The sequence below is a fragment of the Mirounga leonina genome, unplaced genomic scaffold (assembly GCF_011800145.1).
Source record: "Mirounga leonina isolate KUSES-001 unplaced genomic scaffold, KU_Mleo_1.0 Mir_127, whole genome shotgun sequence".
Lineage (NCBI taxonomy): Eukaryota > Metazoa > Chordata > Mammalia > Carnivora > Phocidae > Mirounga > Mirounga leonina.
In genome coordinates this window covers 39,901,903-39,928,390 of record NW_023270316.1, presented here as the reverse complement: position 1 = coordinate 39,928,390, position 26,488 = coordinate 39,901,903, and positions in this window count along the sequence as shown.

Below are 26,488 nucleotides of genomic sequence, written 5' to 3'. Positions count from 1 at the left end.
GGTATTATTGACATACAATATTATGTAGTTTCAGGTGTACAACTTGTGATTTGGCGTTTGTGTACGTTGTGAAATAGTCACCACCATAAGTATAGTTGCAATCTGTCACCTTACAGTTAATACAATATTATTGGCTATATTTTCCATCCTATACATTATACGTCATGACTTACTTGTTTTATAAGCGGGAGTTTGTAATTCTTTTTTTTTTTTAAAGATTTTATTTATTTATTTGAGACAGAGAGAAAGAGAGAGAGAGCACATGAGAGGGGGGAGGGTAAGAGGGAGAAGCAGACTCCCTGCCGAGCAGGGAGCCCGATGCGGGACTCGATCCAGGGACTCAGGGATCATGACCTGAGCCGAAGGCAGTCGCTTAACCAACTGAGCCACCCAGGAGTCCAAGTTTGTAATTCTTAATCCCCTTCACCCATACTGCCACCCCCCACAACCCACTCCCCTCTGGCAACCATATCTTTTTTCTGTGTCTAGGAAGGTAGGTTTTGTTTCATCTGTTCTGTTTTTTAGATTTCACATGTAAGTGAAATCATACGGTATTTGTCTTTGTCTGACTAATTTCACTTCACATAATGCCCTCAAGATCCATCCATGTTGTTGCAATGGCAAGATTTTACTCCTTTTTATGGTTAACTAGTATTCCATCTTCTTGTGTATATTTCACATATTCTTTATTCATTCATCCATCAATGAGCACTTAGGCTGTTTCCCTACCTTGGTTATTGTAAATAATCTGCAATGAACAAAGAGGGGCATATAGCTATTCAAATAAGTGTTGTTGTTTGTTTTTTCCCTTTGGATAAATAGGAGTGGAATTTCTGACTTACATGGTAGCTCTATCTTTAATCTTTTGAGGAACCTCTAGACTGTTTTCCATAGTGGCTGCACCAATTTACATTTCCACTAATAGTGTACATGGGCTTCCTTATCACCACATCCTCTCCAACACTTGTTTTTTTACCTTTTTCTGATAGTCATTCTGACCCGTGTAAGGTGATATCGCATTGTGGTTTTGATTTGCATTTTCCTAATGATTAGTGATATTGAGCATCTTTTCATGTGCCTATTGGCCATTCGTGTGTCTTCTTTGGAAAAATATCTATTAGATCCTCTGGCATTTTTTACATTGCATTTTTTGTTGTTGTTGGGTTGTATGAATTCTTTTATATTTTAGATATGAACTCAGTTAAGGCCTCTATATAAATGCTTAAGATTCTGGTGGGTAGATGCAGCCTCATAAGTAAGTTCCCCTTGGTAATTAAATTGCTACCTACCAATCTGGAGAGGTCTGCCTCTGGACTCTTCCTGTCCTTCCTTCTTGTACAGGGACTGGTTTCAGTTTATACTGGGAAGCTCTTAAAGAGGTGGTAAATCAACAGCAGGGACATATTAAAGAGTAATGAAGAAGATAAATTTTGACTCTACTTTATGGAGATATCTATGATTTCAAAAAAATTTAAACATCATTTTTAACTACTTTAATAAGATTGCACTATTAAATAAATTTCAGCCATCTCACTCAGTGAACATGAGAAATGAATACATACCCACTTTTTGAGCACCCAGTTATTATATATCATATATGACTGTAATATCTTTCTAAAGTGAATAAATATAAAACCCATATTTGCTTCCTGCTTTTAGAAATTTATTACTATATCAGATTCATACACAACCACCCCGATACATAGTTCATTTCTCTATATAAATTTCCAATTATTTTTACAAAATAAAGTATGAGGAAAGATTTGCATTTTTATTAGCTACACAATACTCTTCATTTACTCTATTGCAAAATGACTTTATCCTTGGGATTCCAAAGTTTATTGGTCTACAGTTAAATGATCAAAAATAATTATATAAATATGAGTAGCTGCCTTAAATTTTTATGGACAATATGACATATAAAATTAAATAATATTAACAATAAAATATATATGAAAGTTTTATACATGCTAGTTTTCCATTGGTTATTAATCTTTCACAGTTCTCCAGGTTTATTATATATTTTACAAAAAAATACTTCTAAGGCACAGAAATTTGTAATTAAAAATTTCCACAAAAATTACAAATTATTTTTGTTCTAAGCCTTCCATCAAATGGAAGTTGGTTAAAAGGAGCAAAAGGCAAAGAAATTAGCCCTACTGTAGTATAGGTATGGTAAATATGTAGCTTAAAAATTATTTTAAACTTATATTTGTGCCACATATACTTCTAAGCCTCATATCAAACTCTGTGCTCTATGGAGATACATCTATGGGTTTGTATTTAACAGAGACAACTATTTAGATGCAGTCACTGTTCCCACCCATATTACAAGTAAGTAAAGCAAAGCAATTTTCACTCTACATCTTAACTTTATATTTTAAGAAGGAATAAAATAGGGACACCTGGGTGGCTCAGTTGGTCAAGCGTCTGCCTTCAGCTCAGCTCATAATCTCAGGGTCCTGGGATCAAGTCCTGCATTGGGCTCCCTGTTCAGCGAGGAAACTCCTTCTCCCTCCCCCTGCTCTTGTGCTCTTTCTCTTTCTCCTTCTCAAATAAATAAAATATAAAAAAATAAAAAAGAAGGAACAAAATATCTATAGTCACGATGATAAACATTTTTGACTTCACAATGAGGAACTTTTGGAATATGTCATGAGCTGACCAGTTATAATTTGTCCTTTATACAACTTGACATTTAGGATATTAATATATTGATGAGGGTAATGTAAATGACTTAATTTCTTCCAGAGATTTAAAGCAGCCACTTGCTTTTTGTTAAAATACCTGTTTAGATAGAGCAGTGGTCATTTTTGAATTTTTTTTAAGATTTTGTTTTTAAGTAATTTCTACACCCAACAGGGGGCTCGAACTCACAACCTCGAGATTGAGAGTCACATGTTCTACTGACTGAGCCAGTTAAGCACCCCTGTGGTCATTTTTTTTTAGTTAAAAGAAACTTGGAACCGAAGGGTTCATCATTTGTTGATAAAGCTTTCCCTTTTCCTTTTGAATTTTTAATTGGTCACAATAGCACCTCTTAAATTTATTAACCAATGTCTTTAATTTTTTTAAATAACATCTTTTCACTTTGCCTACTGTTTTTCTAATTGTCTACTTTAGATTTCTTCCACAATTAAGAAAAATATACTTATCCTATTAAAAAAAGTGGGGGGGAGTATCCTTAACAGAACGTAACAAAGAAAGCTCAGCTCTTTTCATTTAATACCTATTTCTCCCATATAGATAAACTCACAAAGCAGTTTGTGCTAAAGAACAAAGACCAATATTCCTATAATGATCTGAGTCTTTCTAAAGTTTACTAGATTTGGACAGATGTGACATTATTTCCTTGTGTACAGGTCTTTACCTCTTCCTAGGTCAATCTTCAGCTTTGCTTGACTTGTAGCTACCTAACCCCAACTTTTGGCTTCCCTGTCACATGGTATCCCCCTTGTGTGTCTGTCTTCACATAGTCTTCTTGTTATGAGATACCAGTCATATTGTAGTAAGGTTCCACCCTACTCAAATATAAACTTACCTTAAGGAATTACATTTATCCTTTTCCAAATAAGGTTACATTCTGAAGTACTACAGGTTAGGACTTTGACATAATTTTTTTTTTGAGAGACAAAATTCAACCTATCAAAGACTGTAGACAGAGCTCACTTAATGCAGGTGAAGAATGGATCCTGTCAGGTAGGAAGAAAATACTAATATTAAGTAAAAGAATTAGAATAATAAGCCTACTAATCAGGCTAGGTCATAATATATGGATGAGCTAGGCAGCAAAATGGCCTTAATGTGGAACCTTAATACTGGATTCCTCCTAAAGGGAAACAGAATCTGCAAAAGCCTGAGAGTTGTAACGGGTGCTTGAATCTTCAAAGGTAGGAGGCGGGCAGTGCAAACAATAAAGAGAGGAAAAACGCAGATCCTGCTCCACACGATTTATGGTGGTGAAGGTTGAAAAGGGCACAGGAAAAAAATGCAGCTAACTGATGATAATAATCACAAAATATGATAAGGGTCACCAGGAATGACTATAAAGATTAAAAAGGCAGGATAGCAAGGATAGCATATTCTGTCACTTCGTCTCACTATTCAAGAAATTAAGCGTGCTCTGTGGAGCCTGGCTTTTCAAACTGTTTGGGCACAAGCTACATTGGCATTTCCTAGGAGTTTGCTTGAACCCTGCTCAGCTTTGTAAGAAAATCTCCTGGGGTCTATATGTAACATTCAACTTTGAGAAGTACAACTTTACTTGCTTTGAGGTGGAGAAAGAAGAATTCCAATTTCTGGGGCGCCTGGGTGGCTCAGTCGTTAGGCGTCTGCCTTCGGCTCAGGTCCTGATCACAGGGTCCTAGGATCCAGTCCCGCGTCAAGCTCCCCGCTTGGCAGGAGGCCTGCTTCTCCTTCTCCCACTCCTCCTGCTTGTGTTCCCTATCTCGCTGTGTCTCTGTCAAATAAATAAATAAAATCTTAAAAAAAAAAGAATTCCAATTTCTATACTGCTACAAATTTGTTGTTTTAACTGAAAAGTATGTTTCCACATCTGTGAAAGTGTCGTGAGAACTGGTTATCTTTGGGATATTCAAATTTTATAACTCCACATATAACAAATTTTCCTCCAAGTTTTCAACTTCATGCCAAAAAAGAATTGTCCTGCCCAGAGCATTAATAAGATGTACTTCTCTGCTAACCAGAAAGGGATATTTTCCTTGGAAAAAAAGTTGTGCTTTTTAATTTGGTTTTTGTATCAGGGAAATACAAAAGTTTAGATAGCATTTTCATTGAACAGAATAGGTGAGCCTCTGCAAAGTTATCAGTTATTTGAATTATGGATGATTTATACTTACTATTACCAATAGTTATCCCACTTTCTGTTGTTTCCTAAAACAAAAGTTTCTAGATATAGAGTTCAAATTTAATCAGGCACTCAGTCATATACATAAGAAGATTTCATTTAAAAGTGGTATAATGAATATTCTAGAAGTCAGTAAGAAAGGCAAAGTTCAGACCTGAATTTAAGCCCAAACTGTCAGTTATCAAAAAAAAAAAAAAAAAAAGGATCAATTAGGCCAGAATCCAAATATTTATTGCTGATACAATATAGCAGACTCTTAAAAAGCGGACACACAGGAAAGTTTTCTTTCTTTCTTTCTTTCTTTCTTTCTTTCTTTCTTTCTTTCTTTCTTTCTTTCTTTCTTTCTTTCTTTCTTTCTCTTTCTTTCTTTCTTTCTTTCTTTCTTTCTTTCTTTCTTTCTTTCTCTCTATCTATCATCTATCTATCATCTATCTATCTTGGTCTGATTTTTATTCAACTAATTGCAAATAAAATAGTCTTCCTTAGAACCATCTGGAAGATTTTTTGTGCCGTGACATTGATTCTATTAGGAAAGTAAGCCCTTCTAGTCAATTACGTAAGCAGACACAATGTGTCTATGTCCACAGTCTAGTGGCACATTTTGTACCATGTCTTTGTGAGATGTCTGATCAGTTATAATTTTGTAAGGTTTACCAATGATTGGATCTGCCTAATCTGGACTTAAATTAGAGACTAGGTATAACATTTAGGATGATAAAGTTCTGGGTACTTACCTTCAGTAATGATGAAAAATTATTGGTTGGTGTGTTTATAAGCACAAGAGGGCTATCTTAAAATGATTATATATCAATTATGAAATAAATTCCATTTAGTTTAATAAATTAAGAAATGTTGATACTATACATAGAACTGGTCGCTTCCTTGTATTAGAGTCAAGAAACAGACTAGAGAGAATGCTTGGTTCCATTATGTATTTACTGAAATTATAATCCTAAAACTACTGAAGCAATCTGAATTACACTGCACAGATTTCATAAACAGAATATCTTTAAATTTTTGTTTCTTAGTCTCTTTCTTACAATTCAGAAACATCTTTAGAGACAGGGTTTCCCACATCACTCATGTACTTGGCTGATACCTACAGCAAAAATACTGCTAAAAATGAGTGGGTGGAAAATTATTATAAGTATTATAGAACCGCAGCAATGCTATGTGAGGGATAAATCATATATATATATATGATTTATATATATATATCTCCTTTCACTTCATTGCTACCTGAAAGATTTTTCCTATCTTACTCAAAATATTTTTTTTTTTCCATAGCTCATTTTGTTTCCCTCAAAAACAGCATTTCTCAAATTTCAAGCTGCTTACATATCACCTGGGACCTTGATGCAATGGAGAACTGGATTTGGTGGATCTGGGGTGAGCCTGCTGTTTGCATTTCTAACAAGCTTCTAAGTGATGTCAATGTTGCTGATCCACGGGCCACACTTTGAGCCTCAAAGCTCTAAGGGAGCCTCTCTCCCAAACTTGCCATTAAAACAACTGACTAAAAGCTTTCTTCTGGAGATCTCACTGGGGAACAGAGTCAAAAATTTGTTACATGGTCATTCCACATGGGATAAACAGACAGATGTGAAGGATAAAGTGTGATATAATGAGAAAAGAACTTTTTTTTTAATTGGACAACTCAAATTTGGTTGCAGTTTCCAAAACTGAACTCATGCGACATTGAAAAAAAATAATTTAGCATTTTTAGGTTTCCTTTCATGTAAAATTGAGATTATCATCTCATCTAGAGGTTCCTCAAAACATTGAAAATAGAACTACTATGTGATCTAGCAAACTCACTTCTGCGTATACATCCAAAATAAATGAAAACAGAATCTCTCATAGACATCTGCACTCCTATGTTCACTGCAACATTATTCTCAATAGCCAAGATATGGAAACAACCTATATGTCTAAGAGTGGATAAAATGGATAAGGAAGATGTAGTGTGTGTGTGTGTGTGTGTGTATTTATATTAATTTAATTTATTATCCACTTTATATATATATTATTATATATATAGATAAATGGGTAAGGAAGATGTGGTGTGTGCACACACATGCATATAACAGAACTTCAGAATGTTCTATACACACATATACACGGACAATACATACTGGAATATTATTTATCCATGAGAAAGAAGGAAATCCTGCCATTTGTGACAACATGGATGGACCCTGGGGGCATTTTTTGAGGTGAGGTAAGTCAGACAGTCGAAGACAGATACTGCATTATCTCACTTACCTTTTTGGAATCCCAAAAAGCCGAACTCGTAGAAACAGTAGAATCGTGGTTACCAGGGGTTGGAGGGTGAGGGAAGTGGGGAGATGTTGGTCAAAGAGAAGAAAATTGAAGTTAGAAGATGAGTAAGTTCTGGGGATCTAATGTGATTATAGTTAAACAGTATTATATACGGTACAGTTGTGACGACAGTGGATCTTAAATGTTCTCCCCACAGAGAAGAAATGATAATTGTGCGACGTGAAGGTGGTGTCAGCGGATACGATGGGGGTAATCCTATCGCAATATATGAGTGTATCAAATCAACACGTTGCACACCATAAACTCATGCAATGTTATATGTCAATTATATCTCAAAAAAATAAAGTTCTAAGATTTAAATAGGATGATCTACATGAAAGTGCTTCATAAATTATAAAGCACTATATAAGCAGATTTTAGTACTATCTGCACCTGACGCTCTCCAGCCCTCCCCCGCCCCACATCAGTGCCACGGTCCGTGTCCTTCTTTTCTTGAGCTGTGAAAACTGTTTAGGAAACTGTCACTCAGCAGCTGCTAAGACTGCCAGCACTAAACCAATTTGACAGAAGGATCCAAGAGGGGAGAGGACAGAAGATTTTCTTTCCTCTGCAGTTCTAGTTATAAAGCCTAGATATAAAAGGAGAGAATCATTGTGGTATGGCATATGACTGTTAAGATGCTTTCATTGGGTTCATTCATATTCTAGAGTGTGTCCTCAAGAGATTTTACCACCTTAGAAAGTAAAAAATATTAAAAGGAATATGTCCTCTTTACAAAGATGGGTTATTATAGTCATTGATCATGTAACTACATGGATAAGATTCTAAATCTATTCACAGCTAGCTACAAACCAACCAGCAACTTCATGTTTGATATATAGATGAAGTGAAATTGCTTTAAAACTAATGCAGAATTTATTTGCAGTGCACAGTTTATTAGTATGCATGAAGCTGAATTAGAACCTGCAAGCTATATTAAATTTAATGCATGAGAAAGGGAAGTAATGAATTACTTGAAAATCATTGTGAAGCATCATTGCTAATGCAGATGCTAAACCGCAATCGTCCTAACTGCAGAGACAAATATTATTAAACCCGCCCAAGTCCCCAAACTGTGCTTTACACAATTCCTTAAAGAATATAAGCAAAGGCATTTGACTCTGAGCTCCATATATAAATACAGCATGAAAGTATATGCACCGTATCTGCAAAATAAATAAACAAACAAACAAATAAATAAAGGCTCTTAGTAATTCAAGATTCCCATAACAGAATTTTTATGCTAATGGTTAAAACAAAAGTTGCTTTTCATTTTCAGAGGGCTGGAACATGGAATTTATTAACTTCATATTTCTGACGGATGAAAGAAAATGTAATAAATGAAGAGATGAGCCTGAAACGGTGCTCACCCGGCTTTATTTAGTGATGGTGCACAGTTAGCTGACTTCACTATCTGGAACTCGAATATTGCACTGGCTAAGCCTTTTAGTGTGCACTAAATCCTAGCCGCATAAAAGTGAAGCTAAATAGTATTTACAGGTCTTTTTCATACAAAGTGCAAACAAGCATTCCATTTATAATCCTATAATAACACTTTGTAATCTGCATACCAATACAGTGCAAATAACACATTTACTTTAGAAATGAGCATAATTAGATTATATAGATCATAGTTGAATTAGACGGAGTGACCTTTTGTTAGCTTTCTCTGATAACTCGAGAAAATTTTACTACTTGACTGCCTTTTCTCTTTTAATCTAAATGATCAGTTTTTGGCATGAGCCTCTAAAATCTTCAGAATCTTTCACAGTTTGGTTTCTTGGAAGATTTTTTTTCCCCAGCAGGAGGGAGTTGTGTTGAACACTGAGAGCTGGAGTAGATGTTATCTTACATGCACTCGCGATAAGGAGGAGAAACATAAAGTACAAAATGAAGGGTGATATAAAAATGATGTATAATTGCGTTTAGTATGGTTTTTGTAATTACATTTTTAATTAACATTTTTGGGGATGTGCTTTACTTTTTATGCATAATTTAAATCAAATTGATGTTATATATTACAGGGTTCAAGCCTAGTTTTCCCCTTAATAATACATCAGATGATTAAATGTCTTCTAGTCATTTATTCACTGAAACAGCTTTGTGTACCTACTATGGGTCTCAGACGTGAGGATAAGTTATGACGACTGCATGTCTGTTTCAAAGAATTTTCCTCCTGAAATGCGAATGGCAATCAAAGATAAGGGACATGCAGTAATGATAACAGCAACATAAACCAATTAATTTTTCACAAAGTAAATCTCAGCTCCTTCTGATTAAGGAAATACAAATGTATGAAGAGCCTCTTATAACCTTAACGTATTTCTGCTCTCACTTCTAGGTCCTCTCAATAAGCACAAATCCACATAAAGGAGGTATGTCACTGACAGGGACTCTTGTCCCCTCCAGATTATGGAGGGTTAAATTCACAGCATACGACTATCCCTCCCTCCATTTTTCCACCAGGGAAATTAAAAAACTTCCCTAGTTTTTGAGTAAAAACCAGGCAAAACAACAAAAAGGTTTTGAGTAAAAACCAGGCAAAACAACAAAAAGGTAAAACAACACAAAGACAGATTGGGAGACTACCCTCAAGAAAATTGAGTTTTTTAGCTCTACTTCCACAAGGGAAAACTTGTTTCAAGGTCTTTGCTCAGAAATCAATCTCATGAGAGTAAAAGAACCTCATTTGGTTAGATCATCTTTACAGGATGGTAAGAAAGATCACCCAAGTCTCTAATAAATATGAATGTTTACTTAATTAAAAAAAGCACCTGGATTATGGGCTTTTTTAGAGTTCTAAATCACAAAATACATAATAGATGTGTACGAATGTGTCTCTATATGCTGATAGATAAATGAATAAACAAAACACAGCATTCTCATAGTTTGTCTTCTGTTCTTTTCCTCACCCCCCAATTTGATCCCTGATGTCCATTCAACATTGTGAATTTCCCTTGACACCATCGTAGCCAAAGCAACCCTAAAAGCTCTTATAAGCCTCTTTTGAGAGAACTCCCCCTTTCATTCTGGTAATGTTCAATTAATTCTCTATACTTCAGCCAGAGCAGTGTTTTTAAAAAAAATAATGCCCTCTTTTTACTTTAACTATCCAATGTATTCCCATTGCCCTGATACGAAAATGCAATGTTTAATCACATTCATATAGTCATATGTAACACGACTGTTTCCCATCTCTGCAAACAAACTATTTCATCTCCCACACACTACTCTTGTCTAGACACACCGGTCTATTTTCTGTTCTCTGGGCACAAAATGTTCTCTTCCTCTAGGTCTTTGCCTTATTTACACCCACTAACTGAAAAGTCACTTCTTCCAAGGCTGGTTTTTTGGCTTCTTCAGATTTCAGCCAAACTGTCACCTCATGGAAGCTGTTTTGTACCCTCCTTATTAAAAGTGGGTTTTCCCAGTTCAATTTTTATCCTATGACTTGGGTTTTTGTTATTCCTTCGTAACACTTGTCCCAGGCTCTAATAATCATATCTGTTGTCTTGCTTATAGTCTGTTTCTTGCAATAGTATAAGCAGATGAGAAGGCTCCTTGATTTCCTAGTTCACCTTTTTACGTTTGCACCTGCTGAGTACCTGATATCTAGTAGCCAGGCAGTTGAGTTTTGAGTAAATATGTTGTACATACTGGTGGCAAAGGAGATGGGAGTAGGATCCAATCAGGGATGCTTATGGATCCATTTGGCTTCTGCTTAAGATTATAATTAGATATACACAGAAGACACATTCTACAGAATGTGCTTATTTTATATCTCCTGGCTGTAGTAAAATTGCAGAAAAATTTGTGTGGCTCATGAGTTTTTTTAAATATTTAAAATTTTAAAAGCGTGTGTGAATTATTTTGTCCCTAGTATCTGCATCCCTTCACCCTTCTAATTCTTTGAGTTCTATTCTGGAACTTTCCCTCTTTTTCAATTTTATCTGTCGATTGTAACTTATCTCTAGTCTTATATCTTTCATCCTTATCTTTCTACATTGCTAACCTCAGTGAATTTTCCTGTGCTTATGACTCCATCTATTACATTTCTATTGAAAAACACTTGTCCAATTTTGATCTTTTACATGCATGACCATAACCTAACACTTGAAATGTGGCATGATTTAGATAATGGACTTTTATCTCAGTCTTGCAAGATTAAAAAAAAATCAACTTTTCTTCTTTAAATTTCTTTCTCTTTACAGATTTCCTGTTTCTTTTATTGATATGTCTGAGGCTAGAAATCTTGGACTCATCTTTAAATCAATATTCTTTATTTTTATCTCTTTTTGTTTGCTCTCAGTATTTCCTTCACAATTCTTTCTTGGACTTATCCTTTATATTTCTTTTCCCATGGCCCTCACTTTAATCCCTTAAATAACCATAAATATTTTCTATCCAGCTCACTGGTTCCAGATTCCTTTCACTATCCGCCACTGCCAGATTATAGTTTTCAAAGACATTTTTCATCATTTTTACTTCCACACAGGAACTCAGAGTGGTTTACAGTAATCTACGTTAAAATAACACACACACACACACACACATACACATATGCAACACATACACACACCTCTTCCTCTCCCAAATCAAACTTCTGAAACCTTTTGATAAATCTGGCTTTTCTTTTTAACTTACTATTTTATTTTCTTAGCAACAGTGAAACATATTCTCCTTCCTATCATTCAGCATGTTAGCCCCCCAACTTCAAATTCTAGAGCTAAACTCCAGTATCGCCATTCATTCTCCTTCTACTCCATGATTAGCTTTTTCTCTTTGATTTCAAACTCCCTTATATTTGTATAATGAATATTATTACTTGAATATGTGTATCTTTATACGTATTTACTTTTTATATTCTTGATCACGCTTATCAAGGAAAAACATTTTAAATGTCCTCAGAGATTAAAGTTGAAATGTGGTTTATACTTCTAAATGCAGGTAGTAAAATAAAACTTAGTTATTTTTAATAGAGAATACTAACATGCAAATAAGTATGTGGGCATACTACATTTAACAATTCTTACATATCTATACTGACACAAGCCTCAGTCCAAGTCAAAAGTGATAGAGATACTTTTGGGGCACCTGGGTGGCTCAGTTGTTTAAGCGACTGCCTTCGGCTCAGGTCATGATCCTGGAGTTCCGGGATCGAGTCCCGCATCGGTCTCCCTGCTCAGCGGGGAGTCTGCTTCTCCCTCTGACTCTCCCCCTCTCATGCTCTCTATCACTATCTCTCTCAATAAATAAATAAAAATCTTTATAAGAAAAAGTGATAGAGATACTTTTAAAAGCACCTTGAGACAATATTTATCTTTTTACATAAAAAGATGTTTAAAATTTTTCCATGAATTAAAAACAGGATATAATGAATATGTTTTAAAATGTCTTTACATTTTAGAACTCATCACCTTTATATATATTTAAAGCTCCAAATAAATGTTTTCTAATTTTTCTGAAGAATATAATATAGCAATTTTAATAACTTTATATTAGTGGGAAAATGAAGAATATCAATAAATCCTATAATTCCTCACTGAATTCGTTTTATACCTAAGACTGTTAAAATGTATTTGATTCTGCAATACAATTTTGAAATATTTTATTTTCATAAACCTGCTCAAGACAGCAGAGACAAATAGTTTATAAGATGTTCATAGTTAGGAATGCTGCTTTCTCTTCATTTTGACACATCTAGGGCATGCAATTATTCACAAAGGTCACTTTCTAAAGAAGAAAAAGAACAATGACCAAAGGCAGCATTTAGGTTTCAAATAGACTATGACAATTTAATCAATGACAAACTCCCAATGTCAAGAACCGTCTTATTTCTAGGTAGACAGAGAATGACATTTCATCAGAACTAAGTACAATTGCCCACATTAAAAACTAGCCAAAAAAATTACTATGAACACTGAGAGCAAGATTTAGAGAAAAAAAAATGTGGGTGGGGAAGATACCAAGTTATTTTAAGTTTAAATGTGAATACAACTTTCCTTACTGGTATTTTCAAAAATGTCTTTTTATGCATATAATCTTAAAGACACATAAAATTAAAGCTTAAGAAAATATAACTTACCACTTTGCCCCCCCCCCCAGAACTCACACTTTTTAAATTTGTACTTGAATTAATTGACTGAGAAATTTAATATGGTAAGAATGCCCTTTCACCTGATTTTTTTCCCCCAAAGTTAAAGAGATGTCCTAAACCATGTATAGAATACATTTTATTTATTTATTTATTTATTTTTAAGATTCTGTTTATTTGACAGAGACACAGCAAGAGAGGGAACACAAGCAGGGGGAGTGGGAGAGGGAGAAGCAGGCTTTCCACTGAGCAGGGAGCCCGATCTAGGGCTCGATCCCAGGACCCTAGGATCATGACCTGAGCCGAAGGCAGATGCTTAACGACTGAGCCATCCAGGCACCCCTAGAATACATTTTAAATTGTTTTGAGATTTAGTTTAAGAATACCTTTCTAGAAATATTCTGGAATGCCAACTTTTATATTTGTTTTTAAAATAATATTACTCAACATTATCCATCAGTAGCCATAACCACTTCAATCTAGTAGATATTCAACCTATGAATATCTAGTCTATAATTAGTATTAATATTTACCTAGTAGACTGCCATATTCAAAAAGATTTCAACTCTCTAAACTTGATTTCTTTTCCTTAAAATAAATATAGTAATAATTTAATACACATGGGGCTTTGAGATGATTCAGTAACACTCTGTATATTAGCCCTAGCAATGTTTTAGACATATATTTTGCAATAAATATTTTTAATGAGTTACTTATTATTCAGTGCTTATTTCCCACTCTGCAAAATTTGTGTCATCATTTCTATGAAATACCCGTGGCTCTTTCAGTGAAATAAGCAGGAAGGCATTGTGATAAAATAGTCACATAAGCTTTGTTCACACACTTGCAAAACAATATTTTAGGAGGTAAGGATAATAATACAGTGAACCTGATTTCCAATGGAAATAGTTAATCCAACCATCATGTGATAGCAGATGCGTACTGGTGATAAGGATTATATTTAAAACAGGTAGTATAGTATTAGAAACTGGAAGGTTATAGAATAAAAAGAGTTCTATTTTATGTTTCTGTGAGCTGAAATGCCTGGATCAATTTGGCTAAATCATAAATTTTTTATTTCATATAGAAAAGAGTAGGGTATAGGTAATCGTGATTGGGAGAACAGCATACTCACTCTCTCCAGACTACTGCTACTAGATATGCATACATATCAAAATCTACATAATTAAGAGGGGAAGTTAAATTAATGGTGAAACTTATGGTTTATGTAGCTGAGCTAGTTTCAACTGCAAATAGCTGCAAGAATATCTGAAAAAAAAATAGCCGTTAAGAAGGGAAGTTCTATATTTTTACAAAAAGAAAGATTACTCTTTGTTCACTGGAGATGGAAAAAAAAAAGAGAATGAAAACAGTTGAAAAAATAGATTAAGCACAATAATAACCAAACTTCAAGAGTCTGCTATATGTCAGGTTTGCAATTTTACTAATCTTCATCACATTCTTCCACATTTAAATGTCCAAGATCTTTTTTTTTCACCCACTCACCTGACCACTGTAAGTCTCTTCCTGTTGATCTCCTCTTCCTGCACTCTACCATCCTTTACTTGAAAGTATCCTGAGATTGCTGAGTATGAAATTGGGAGTGACGACTTCACATTTTGCAAAAGGCTCTCGATAAACTAATTTAATCCAAATAAGCTTCAAACTCTACATACCTACAAATGTTTATTTCGTGTACATATGTACAGAAAGGAAGATACCTATTTAATATGATCAGCATAGAAAGTAAATCTAAATAATTAAGGAGATAGAGCAAATAGGTGTTTATTTTTGTAATTTGTGGAATATATAGGTAAGTGGCACATATTTAAGAAAAAATTCTACATGCTAGTTATATTCACTAATATACTGTTTTAACAAATAATTACTGTAGTTCATCTTACTTTATGTGTGTGTATAGAGCTGTGGCTTTGTGTGTGGGCACTCTGAGGTAAAATCCATGAATTCTGTCTGAAGTCCCTTACAAATGTTGAGGTAGCTTTATTTCTGAACTCTTGACTAGAAAGTAACTAGACTAAATAATTCTTCAATTTCTCTCTTTTTTTTCAATTCCGTAACAAGATTTGCAAGATATTGTATAACATTTTAAAATCTAAGTCATTGGAATCTTAAGTAAATGTTCCAGTCTACTTAAACTGTAACCAACATCTACAGCATATGTTTTTTCACCTGCCTAAGTCATCATACACACATAACATCAGGCTATATTTAGATAATATAAAAATGATTGAAAAAGTCTGTTTGCACATGTATTCATTGTAGTATCCCCACGATAAATCTGGAGTTTCTCAACGATGCAAACATAAAGCACAAAATCTTCCATTGTACACAACCACTCCATATCATTAAAATAATAGATTGCTGCAGGTTTTTTTTTTTTTTTTCTTAATAGTAATACAACAAACTAAAGAATATCATTAAAGTGCAATATCCTAGGTAAACTTTATGCACATGCAGAATAGATAAATGTGTTAATTCAGAAAAGTCCAAAGGAGGTTTTATTTTTGAGGTTAATCCTTTTATCTTTAGGCTTTGATCTCTATTAAAATTCAAAGACCCCTGGGAGAAGGGACACTTTATCAACTATAAGTCATTAAGCGTGAATGAAAGGTCTGAAATCTAAAAGGCAATGGTGACATGGGAATAAGGTATTGGTAGAAAGAATTTAAAAAATAGAAAATCATGAGAAAAAAGCATATTTATTTTTTCCTCAGGTCTTTAGAAGAAATTAAAAAAATATGAGCATACTGACCTTTGAAACAGAGATAATTATGCTGGCTTCCAGAATTTTTGCCATTGTGCTGAACTATGTACAACTGACCCATTTCAATATTTCCCTGTATATGACTAGTGAACACTATAATGTCTCTTGATCCTTCTTTCATGATATCCTGAGGTTCCTCTTTGCACCTTTGCCAATATTAGATCAGAAATGGAAGATAATGATAATGGAGAAGCGAGGAGTAAGATTCCTATATATGCATGTGTAGAATACATAATATGACTTAGAAGATTCACCCAAGAATGTTAATTTGAGCGCTAATTATAGGATAAATTTACTGCTAGATTCTGCGGATACAAAATTGATTAATCATTGGTAACTAGATTCCAATTAAGTTTTGAGATTTTTTTTTTTAAGATTTTATTTATTTATTTATTTGAGAGAGAAAGAGAGCATGGGGGAGGGGGATGGGTAGAGGGAGAGAGAGAAGTCGACTCCCCGCTGAGCAGGGAACCTGACATGGGGCTACATCCCAGGACCTAGAGATGATTACCTGAGCCTAAGGCAGACACTTAACCAACTGAGCCACCCAGGTGCCCCAGTTCTAAGGACTCTAATGCTAATATAAACACGGGAGACTCTAGTCTGTTCATTAGCTTATAAGGAGCCCTTCATTTGCCTTGTAAATCATTGTATTTCCATTTGTAGATAAAAAATATATGTTCTTACTGTATAATAATTAAGTTATGTACTTCAAACCATGTACGTTGAATTTCAATTATGTGATAAAATATCAGTTGCCATATGAGGTAAATAATTTACTAAAGATAAAGAAAAATTCAATCATTTCAGAATGTCTAATAAGCCTCTTTTTAGCTTGTCTTTGTTTTCCCTTTGTTCATTTGTTTTGTTTCTTAAATTCCACAAATGGGTGAAATCATATGGTATTTGTCTTTCTCAAATAACCAACTTTTTCTAACAAATGTAAAAGAAAAAGATGTATTTTTCTTTTTAAAATTCCATTTATTTACACTCATTTTAAATATTTCCTTATTCCACTTAGTTTGGTATTAATAGTCTCTTTGAGCTTCTGAAAAAGGTATACCTGATCATTAACTTTTATAACTATATTCTTTACTAAGATAGGCATTTGAAGCTATAAAATTTCTCTTAAGCACTGTCTTATTTTCATCTCACAAATTTTGCTACCTTTCCACTGTTATTTAGTTTAAATATTTAAAAATTTTCTCCTTAATTCTTTGAATCATGAATTGTTTATAAATAATATATTTAAAAATTTAACAAAAACAATGAGTCATGGAACACTACATCAAAAACTAATGATGTACTGTATGGTGACTGACATAACATAATAAAATAAAATAAAATTTAAAAATATTTAGGATTTTTTAAATATATAATTTTGAAAAGATTTTATTTATTTATTTATTTGAAAGAGAGAGAGAGCACAAACAGGAGGAGGGGCAGAGGGAGAGGGACAAGCAGACTCCCTTCTGAACACAGAGCCCAACATGGGGTTCCATCCCAAGACGCTGAGATCATGACCTGATCTGAAGCCTGGTGCTTAACTGACTGAGCCACTCAGGCACCCTAGATATATAATTTTTATTGATTTCTAATTTAATTACATTTTGACCAAAGTATATATTCTGTATTATTTCAATCATTTGAAATTTATTGATACTTATTTTATAGCTCAGATTTTAGTGAATTTTTCATACACATGTGAAAAGAAATATGCATTCAACAGTTGTCACAGTGTTCTGTAATTGTCATCTGGATCAAACTGATTAATAGAATTGTTCTAATCTTTTATCTTCATGCCTTTTTTATTGGCCTACATGTTCTACCAATCATTGAGGAGAGGCTCTCAAAATTGCAAAATATTCTCATTAATTTTTCCTGTGGTTCTATCTGCTGTATTGTTCCAAAGTATTTCTGTTACTGTGTACACATTTAATATTATTGTAACTTGATGAAGTGATTCTTTTTCATTATGAAGTATTCCTCTTTTATTTGGCCATGATGTATATGTTGATGTTTATTTTGTGTGATATTAATGTAGCTACATCAGCTTCCTAATGCTTAAAGGGCTTGTATGGCATATTTTTATGTACTTTTACTTCCAGCCCTTTTATTCTCAACATTTCAAATGTGGTTTTATTTTTATTTTTTTTAATTTTTTTAAAAGATTTTATTTATTTATTTGAGAGAGAGAGAATGAGAGACAGAGAGCATGAGAGGGAGGAGGATCAGAGGGAGAAGCAGACTCCCTGCCGAGCAGGGAGCCCAATGCGGGACTCGATCCCGGGACTCCAGGATCATGACCTGAGCCGAAGGCAGTCGCTTAACCAACTGAGCCACCCAGGTGCCCTCAAATGTGGTTTTAAATAGCGTATGATGCAGTACTTTTTATTCATTATCAATCTCTGCCTTTTAATTTGTGTGTTTTGTCCATTTACGTTTAAGATGATTATTGAGATAGCTGGGTTAAAATCTACCTTCTTCTTATGTGCTCCTATTGATCTGATTCTCTGTTCCTCATTCCCATCCTTCTGTCGAGTGAATCAAGTTTTTTTTAATATCTTGCTTTACCTAGCCTATTGATTTCTTAGATTTATTTCTGTTATATTTTAGCTGTTGTTCTAGATAATAGATCAAATACCTTTAAGTTGTTCCAGAATAATCTTTATCCTGAATATGTAAGAATCTTACTTCAGTTTAAGTTCACTTACTCCCATCCCAGTTTTGTGCTCTTATTCCCATATCTAATTTCTACAAAACAACCATCATCACACAATAACCATTCTTTTTTAACAATGTAAATATATCTATTTATAAATAACAATCTTATGAAAACTCTATTTATTCACATATTTATGTTTTCATTGTCTTTTTTTTTTTAACTTTTCATTTGTGTGTACAACTTTTCATATAAACAATCCCAAGGTGATCACCCTAGGGAACTCTACAGGAACAAATTCTCATTGTAATCTTTGTGAATGACAACCTTTAGTAATGGGCCTTGCAAATCTTGTATATGGTATGACTGTGGTCTCTAAAAATTATTTGACACTGTTTATAAATTTATAAATGCCTTTAACTTCTGCCTTATTTCTTCTCGGGTTTAAAATTTTTTTTCTAACTCAGAAAACATATGGATTATTTCATAAATGAAGAAAAAGTTATTATATTTTTAAAAATGTTAACCCTAGAAACCATTATTAACAACAAAACTTTACTTCCAAAAAGTTTACATTAAAAAATAACTAAAATCTGGGCGCCTGGGTGGCTCAGTCATTAAGGGTCTGCCTTCGGCTCAGGTCATGATCCCAGGGTCCTGGAATCTAGCCCTGCATCGGGCTCCCTGCTCAGCGAGAAGCCCGTTTCTCCCCCCTCCCACTCCCCCTGTTTGTGTTCCCTCTCTAGCTGTCTCTCTCTCTCTCTGTCAAATAAATAAATAAGAATAAAATCTTTAAAAAAATGAATACATTCTGTTTATACCCATATTTCAGGTAAGAATTAAATCATTCTTCCTTTAGATCATTCAATTTCAATCCATATAAATAGCTTGAAAATACGTGGAAGTTCTTTGAAAATCCTAAATGTAATTATTGAGATCATTTCTATACTTGAAAACATGTCCTATTGAAAAGGAATAACATAGGGGCGCCTGGGTGGCTCAGTTGGTTAAGCGACTGCCTTCGGCTCAGGTCATGATCCTGGAGTCCCTGGATCGAGTCCTGCATCGGGCTCCCTGCTTGGCAGGGAGCCTGCTTCTGCCTCTGACCCTCCCCCCTCTCATGTGCTCTGTCTCTCTCATTCTCTCTGTCTCAAATAAATAAATAAAAAAAATCTTAAAAAAAAAAGAAAAGGAATAACATAATGGTATTTAATGTTTGTATAACAAGTATGGAAATATTATTAAATCTGTGTATTATCTATTTGAATTTTATTTTGGTTGTGGTTATTAATATTCATCCTCCTTGTATCCAAATTTTGACAAATTAAGGTACCTATTTGGCATAAAAACCTCTATTCTAATTTTACTTCATATTTAGAGAGAAAAAAAAATTCTATATCAGGTTTTCATACCCAAGTAATGTTTTAGGTATATTAGTTATTTAAGCCACATGTACAAATAACCAATATGTGATTGCTTCTTCCTTTGATTTTCTTTTATAATATTTGCATTCTATATTTTGTGGATAAGGCATGTAATTATTTGTAGTTTGAAAATTATTAAGCCAGTATTTAAATCACTATAATACACAGATGGGTCCTACCATTAGAGTGATATTTTAGTCAGTATCTTTCCTTCAAATTTTCATTAACCTGAGGCAGTTTATTTTAAATAAAACTGAAACTCTCCAGTTTTATTTCTCCTTGCCCATGTGTGTATGTGTGTGTGGGGGGGGGGGGTAGGTGTGTATGTATTTGTGTGTGTGTGCACATGTGTAATCTTAAGGATTTTACTACTTATATTATGTTTTAATGTGACCTGAAAATGGGTGTTAAATGCCACTTTCCCAATATTTTCCTGTAAGGAAAAGTTACGTTTTCTTTCCAAAAAATGTATCATATACTAAAACACACATAACATTGCTTCTTCAAGGTAGATTTTGAAATGCTGGCTGTAGTTAACATCCACACTGACATGCACAAGACATGGCAAAATAAGGTCTAACACCAAAAAGATCTACTAATTACGTATGAAAATATATAATTTACCAATACAAATATATTTGCTTAAATTATTAAGAGATTTTGAAATTAATGTTGCCCCACATTAACAATAGTTCTCTGTATCAATGGGTTAAGAAATTCAGTGGGGTTACTTTAGCTATTGCTGTGAGAAAGCACTTATTAAGGATTCTTGAAATCATTACCACCATTTTTTTTTCTTTCTAGAGTGAAGCTTTTTTTGAAAGGAAAACAGTCTGAATAACTATATACTCCAGCTATTTTCCTCCATGTGCTTCCTTCATCTGTAAATATTTTCTTATATCAGGAATTAAATGTTAAATACTATTTTTTCTTGCTGAAACCAAAATAAAATGACTAAGCTAAAATTCTTTGTCATTTACAATAAGAAATTCAAAAAAAAAATCTCAAATTAACATATATTAGTCCACTCTAGACAATGCTAAAATCCAAAATTTGAACCAAACTAGGTATTACAATCACTTCATAATCAAGTGTATCATGTTACTTATGATCATAAATAATTTCGACATTTCTTGTTTTCTGATAACTCACTGTCATGAACTAGTTGAAGAAAATTTCTTTCTTTTGGAAAACTTATAAAATTTAGACATAATTTTTAAAAACTTTAGAACCTTAAATATAGTGTCCAGTAGTTTAAAGTCAATAGTTTCAAGAACCATAATGACAATATACATAATCCATAGGCTGTAACTTTTAAAGATATCTTCCTTAAAGTTGCAAATACATTTTTTGCTTGGCTATTATTCATAAAAATTTTTGACAATGAGGAAATACCTCATTGAACTGACTTTTTTAAAGTTGTTATGTCAATAAATAGCTAACTACTATGTGCTTATTGTTAGGTTTTATAACACCCATATGTTTTAATAGTAGAAAATGTTCAAATTAGTTCAACAATAATAGTGAAAACAAAAAAATATCATAAGTCTCATTCATAAAAAGACAAACATTAAGCAAAAGCATATAATCTGGATGTTGGCTTGTATGTGTGTTTATGTGCGTGTGCATTCTTGTTCATGTTTGTTTATCTGGCTCTAGAATTTGTACTTTAGATCAGTGTTGAAAGAACCTAAAATTCACATTTTTAAAATTTCTATCTATCCCATGCATAAAAATAAGTGCTGGTGTATTAGGACTTACATTAAAAAAAAAATCAGCATTTTACAATATTTCTACAAACTTGCAGTAAGGAAGTATTTCATAAGCAACACAAATGGCAGACTACACCTGATAAGAGTAACAACTTAAACACACTACAATTAAAATTATATTCACTAAAATATACCACAGAAAAGTAAAATATAAGCCTGAAACTGGAAGTACACGTTTTCATCCTGTAGAGCATAACAGGATTCTTATGAAGAATATAAATGACGCCTAAAAACCAGTAACATCAACAACCCAAGAGACCAATGGCTAAATATCATCCACAAACCCTTCACAATAAATAAAACCAAAGCAGCACATAACTACATGAAAAGGTGCTCAACCTCATTTTAGTAATCAGGGAAATTCAAGTTAAAACTACAAAGAATAATTATTTGTTGCTGAGGTTGTAAATCATTGGGATTTATCATTCATTGTTAGTAGGATATAAATCAATCTCACAACTTTGAAAAAAAATTTGGCATTATCATGCATGCACTTTATGAACTGAAATTCTATTCTAGGTTGCACACACACAATCTCTTATCAAGTGTCACCAGTAGACATGAACATTAATGTATATAGCTGTATTGTGCATCATAGCAATAATCTGGAAATAATTCAGATGCCCATAAGCAGCAGGATGTCTGCATAACTTAGGACGTCTTTTATAAAATGGAATATTATGCTGTTGTTAAAATGAATAACATAACACAACATGTGTCAATAGTGAAACATCTCGAAGTAACAATATGAAGAAAAAATCATGAAACGATGCATATAATATAAAATGAATTATACAAAATAGAAGACTATGCACATGCGGTAAAACCTTGAGAAAGCATATAAAATGCAGGATAGTTTTCTCTCCTGGGGAATGTGGAGTGGTAGAGTTGCGGAGGAGCACACAGGAGCCTTTGTATTACCTGGTGATTTTCCATGCTCTGAGCTAGATAATGAGTAAATGGGTATTTATTTTTTTATTATATTTTAAACTCACAAATCTACTATATAGACTACTGTGTATGGTATTTGTAGTAAAAATGTTAAATATAAGTAGTATGCAAGACGTTAGAGCAGTGACTGTAATCTACTGAGGGTAGACCTTCTGATTTGTTTGGCCATCAGAGAAGAGTCTTCATCACATTCAGATGCCGGGGAAACAGGAATATGACTTGTGGCTTCAGAATAAAGGAAATAGAACAGATTAAGCTCTGTGAAGAAGCAGAAGACAATTAGCACACAGAGGGAACCAGAAGTCTCAAGTAAGAGGTGAAACATTTTCCCAGTGCTATATGAGGGAAAGAAGCAAAGAGAGCGGATAGAATTACATTTCTAGGTGGCACAGGGGGAGATAGGATTTAAAAAAAAAAAGGTATTACTGCCTTGCTTTCCTTTTTCCAGTGGGAAGTAGAAGTTAATATTCTACTGAGGCATAAATGAAGGCATAAATAAGGAACTGAAGACATTGGAAATGGCAAATTACTGCATGCGAGAAATGAAGAAAAAACAAATAATGGAAAGAGAATGGTGTGTAGACATTATTGAGGGTAAAGATAAGGTTTACTATAAGTATATTGTTACCAAACTACACAACTGAGTGATTTTCTTCACTAATGCTCAGAAACTGGGGTGTAGAGATGACAACTGTATTAATAAATGAAGGACTGCTGTCTTCATACCGTTGATAGAGCAGAGGGTTTCAGGTCACTGAGAAGAAAATGATGAAAATAAGGGAGCTCTGATTTCCAGTCTGATTTCCAGACTGAATAAACACAGGAGCCACAAAAAAATTGGATGAGAATGCCAGGGTCAGAAGACAGTGAGACTCAAACCTAGTTCTACCTGTGGCAAGGAAAGGAAAGACTAGTATGAGCCTGGGATATTGAAGAAAGATCTTTCAAGGATTAAGATACACAAAATGGCAAAGTCCAGGGCAGGGCCTTGAGTCCAAGTGAAGGAGAGGATATCACTGCATTGTAGTTGAAGTAGGAATTTATGACAAACTGCATTGCTTCAGGGATTAGAGACCACAGACCAGGAGAGGAAGCACTAGGAGAATGCTTTTGTCCTGTGACACAAAACCCTGAGGTGTTTATACATATAAGTTCACATTTAATCATCTCACTTCAATCCATTAATTAAATCCATTGACTGTTAGGCTAAAAGACTCAGGCTTGTGGTGTCCTTCTTCCCTCCCACAAATCTCTCATGTTGTATTTTAAATTTTTATTCTGATTTTTTTTTACTGATCTTTTCTTTTTTAGGATTATTGCTAATATCTATTTTAACAAGTGTGTGTGTGTGTGTGTGTGTGTGATCTTCATTCCTCATAAAAAGTGCCAAGGGGAGGAAATTCAGTTGGCTACAAGGCTTGGAAGCAATTTATACCCCTAACTACACAACAAACTTGTTGTATAATATGTAACAAGCTCCTAATCTCTCTAACCAACACATTTATTTATTCATTGGTGTGGTAGTATTATCTCTGCCTCCTTCATAAACTTGGAAAGAATAAAACAAGATCTAGAAATACAAGCTATTGTCACGTTTATGATTCTATAAGTAAGCATTAAATCCTAAGTAATGCGAAGTAAGATGAAGAGACCTAAACACAAAATGAGACTCTCTATAGAGATGAATTTAACATATTAACTCTGATCCATGCTAGATACTCAGATTATTTAGCGATTTGGTTTACACACAATCATTGTAGTGCTAGTATAACATTGGTATAAATAATGGTATAAATTTATTTTTTCCACTTCTGTATTTTCATTTCATTTGATAAAATGCTAAAATATCTTTTTAGCATTACCTATTTTTTTAAAGATTTTATTTATTTATTTGAGAGAGAGAGAATGAGAGAGAGCAAGCACATGAGAGGGGGGAGGGTCAGAGAGAGAAGCAGACTCCCTGCCGAGCAGGGAGCCCGATGTGGGACTCGATCCAGGGACTCCAGGATCATGACCTGAGCCGAAGGCAGTCGCTTAACCAACTGAGCCACCCAGGCGCCCGAGCATTACCTATTTTTTCATAAAGTATCTTTCCCTCCCAGACATTGTATATAGTTTCCCTTGAATTGTAAATTAGCTTCCAATGAAAACAATTAAAACAGATTTGATTAAGATTTACATAAGAAAACTTATTACATGATGAAATAAATTACAGATGATAATGTTTTAATACACCATGCATCATTTAATCTATTTTTCTTTTTAAATGGAAATTAATATAGATATATTATGAAAAGTTTTTATGGATTAAAGTTTATAAGCCTCTAATAATTAAAGATTGAAAGATTCTACTTTCCTTTTTTTTTAAGATTTTATTTATTTATTTGACAGAGACACAGCGAGAGAAGGAACACAGGCAAGGGGAGTGGGAGAGGGAGAAGCAGGCTCCCCACTGAGCCAGGAGCCCAATGTGGGGCTCGATCCCAGGACCCTGAGATCATGATCTGCGCTGAAGGCAGCCCCTTAATGACTGAGCCACCCAGGCGCCCCGATGCTACTTTCTACTTACAGTGCATTTTCTATGAAATGACATTCAGTAAGAGACACCAAATACCAAAGCAGTTTTTTTAAAATTGTAATGTGAATATTCCAAATTAATATCACTTAACACATGTGAGGTTCTTTTTATTATCCTGTTTCTCTGTTAAAAATTCACAGGCCCATATGAGTTTAAACATAATAACATACTGTTCCACCTCTGTCAAATGAATTAGTTTTCTACATTTTTGGTACTTTTGTCTGAAATTTAAAATACCATGTAATTAGAGTTGTCCAGTCATTTCACTTTAGAATTTAATTTATGACATTTGGCACTTATAAAATACTTCTGTTACTCGGGTTTTTTTTTTTTAAGATTTTTAAATTTATTTATTTGAGACAGAATGAGAGAGAGAGAGCACATGAGAGGGGGGAGGGTCAGAGGCAGAAGCAGGCTCCCTGCCGAGCAGGGAGCCCGATGCGGGACTCGATCCAGGGACTCCAGGATCATGACCTGAGCCGAAGGCAGTCGCCCAACCAACTGAGCCACCCAGGTGCCCATTACTCAGGTTTTTAAAATGTATATGAAAATCATAAAGTATATATGATACATAGTGTATATGATACATATGAATATTTAATGTTATATTTAATGTCCATATCTTATTTCAATAATAGTCCTATAATAGGTAGATATGTTCTCACATTGTCCAAAATATAGTTTACAGATTCCGTCATGTTTGCAGACCAACCTTTTCCCATGTTGAAAATAATCACTGTGCCCACCCTGCCAGAACTGCATCTTTAAGAATATGAGACAAAGCCCAAATTCTTCTTTCAGGTTTATATAGAAGTTTACCTCAAAAAATTAAAAGTAGAATTACCGTATGATCCAGGAATCCCAATTTCTGGGTATTTGGCCAAAAGAATTAAAATCAGGGTCTCTGAGAGATACATGCACTCCTGTTTTCATTGCGGCATTATTCACAATAGTGAAGATGTGGAGACAACCGAAATACCCATTGACAGATGAATGAATAAAGAAGATGTAGTGTCTACATTTGACAGAATAT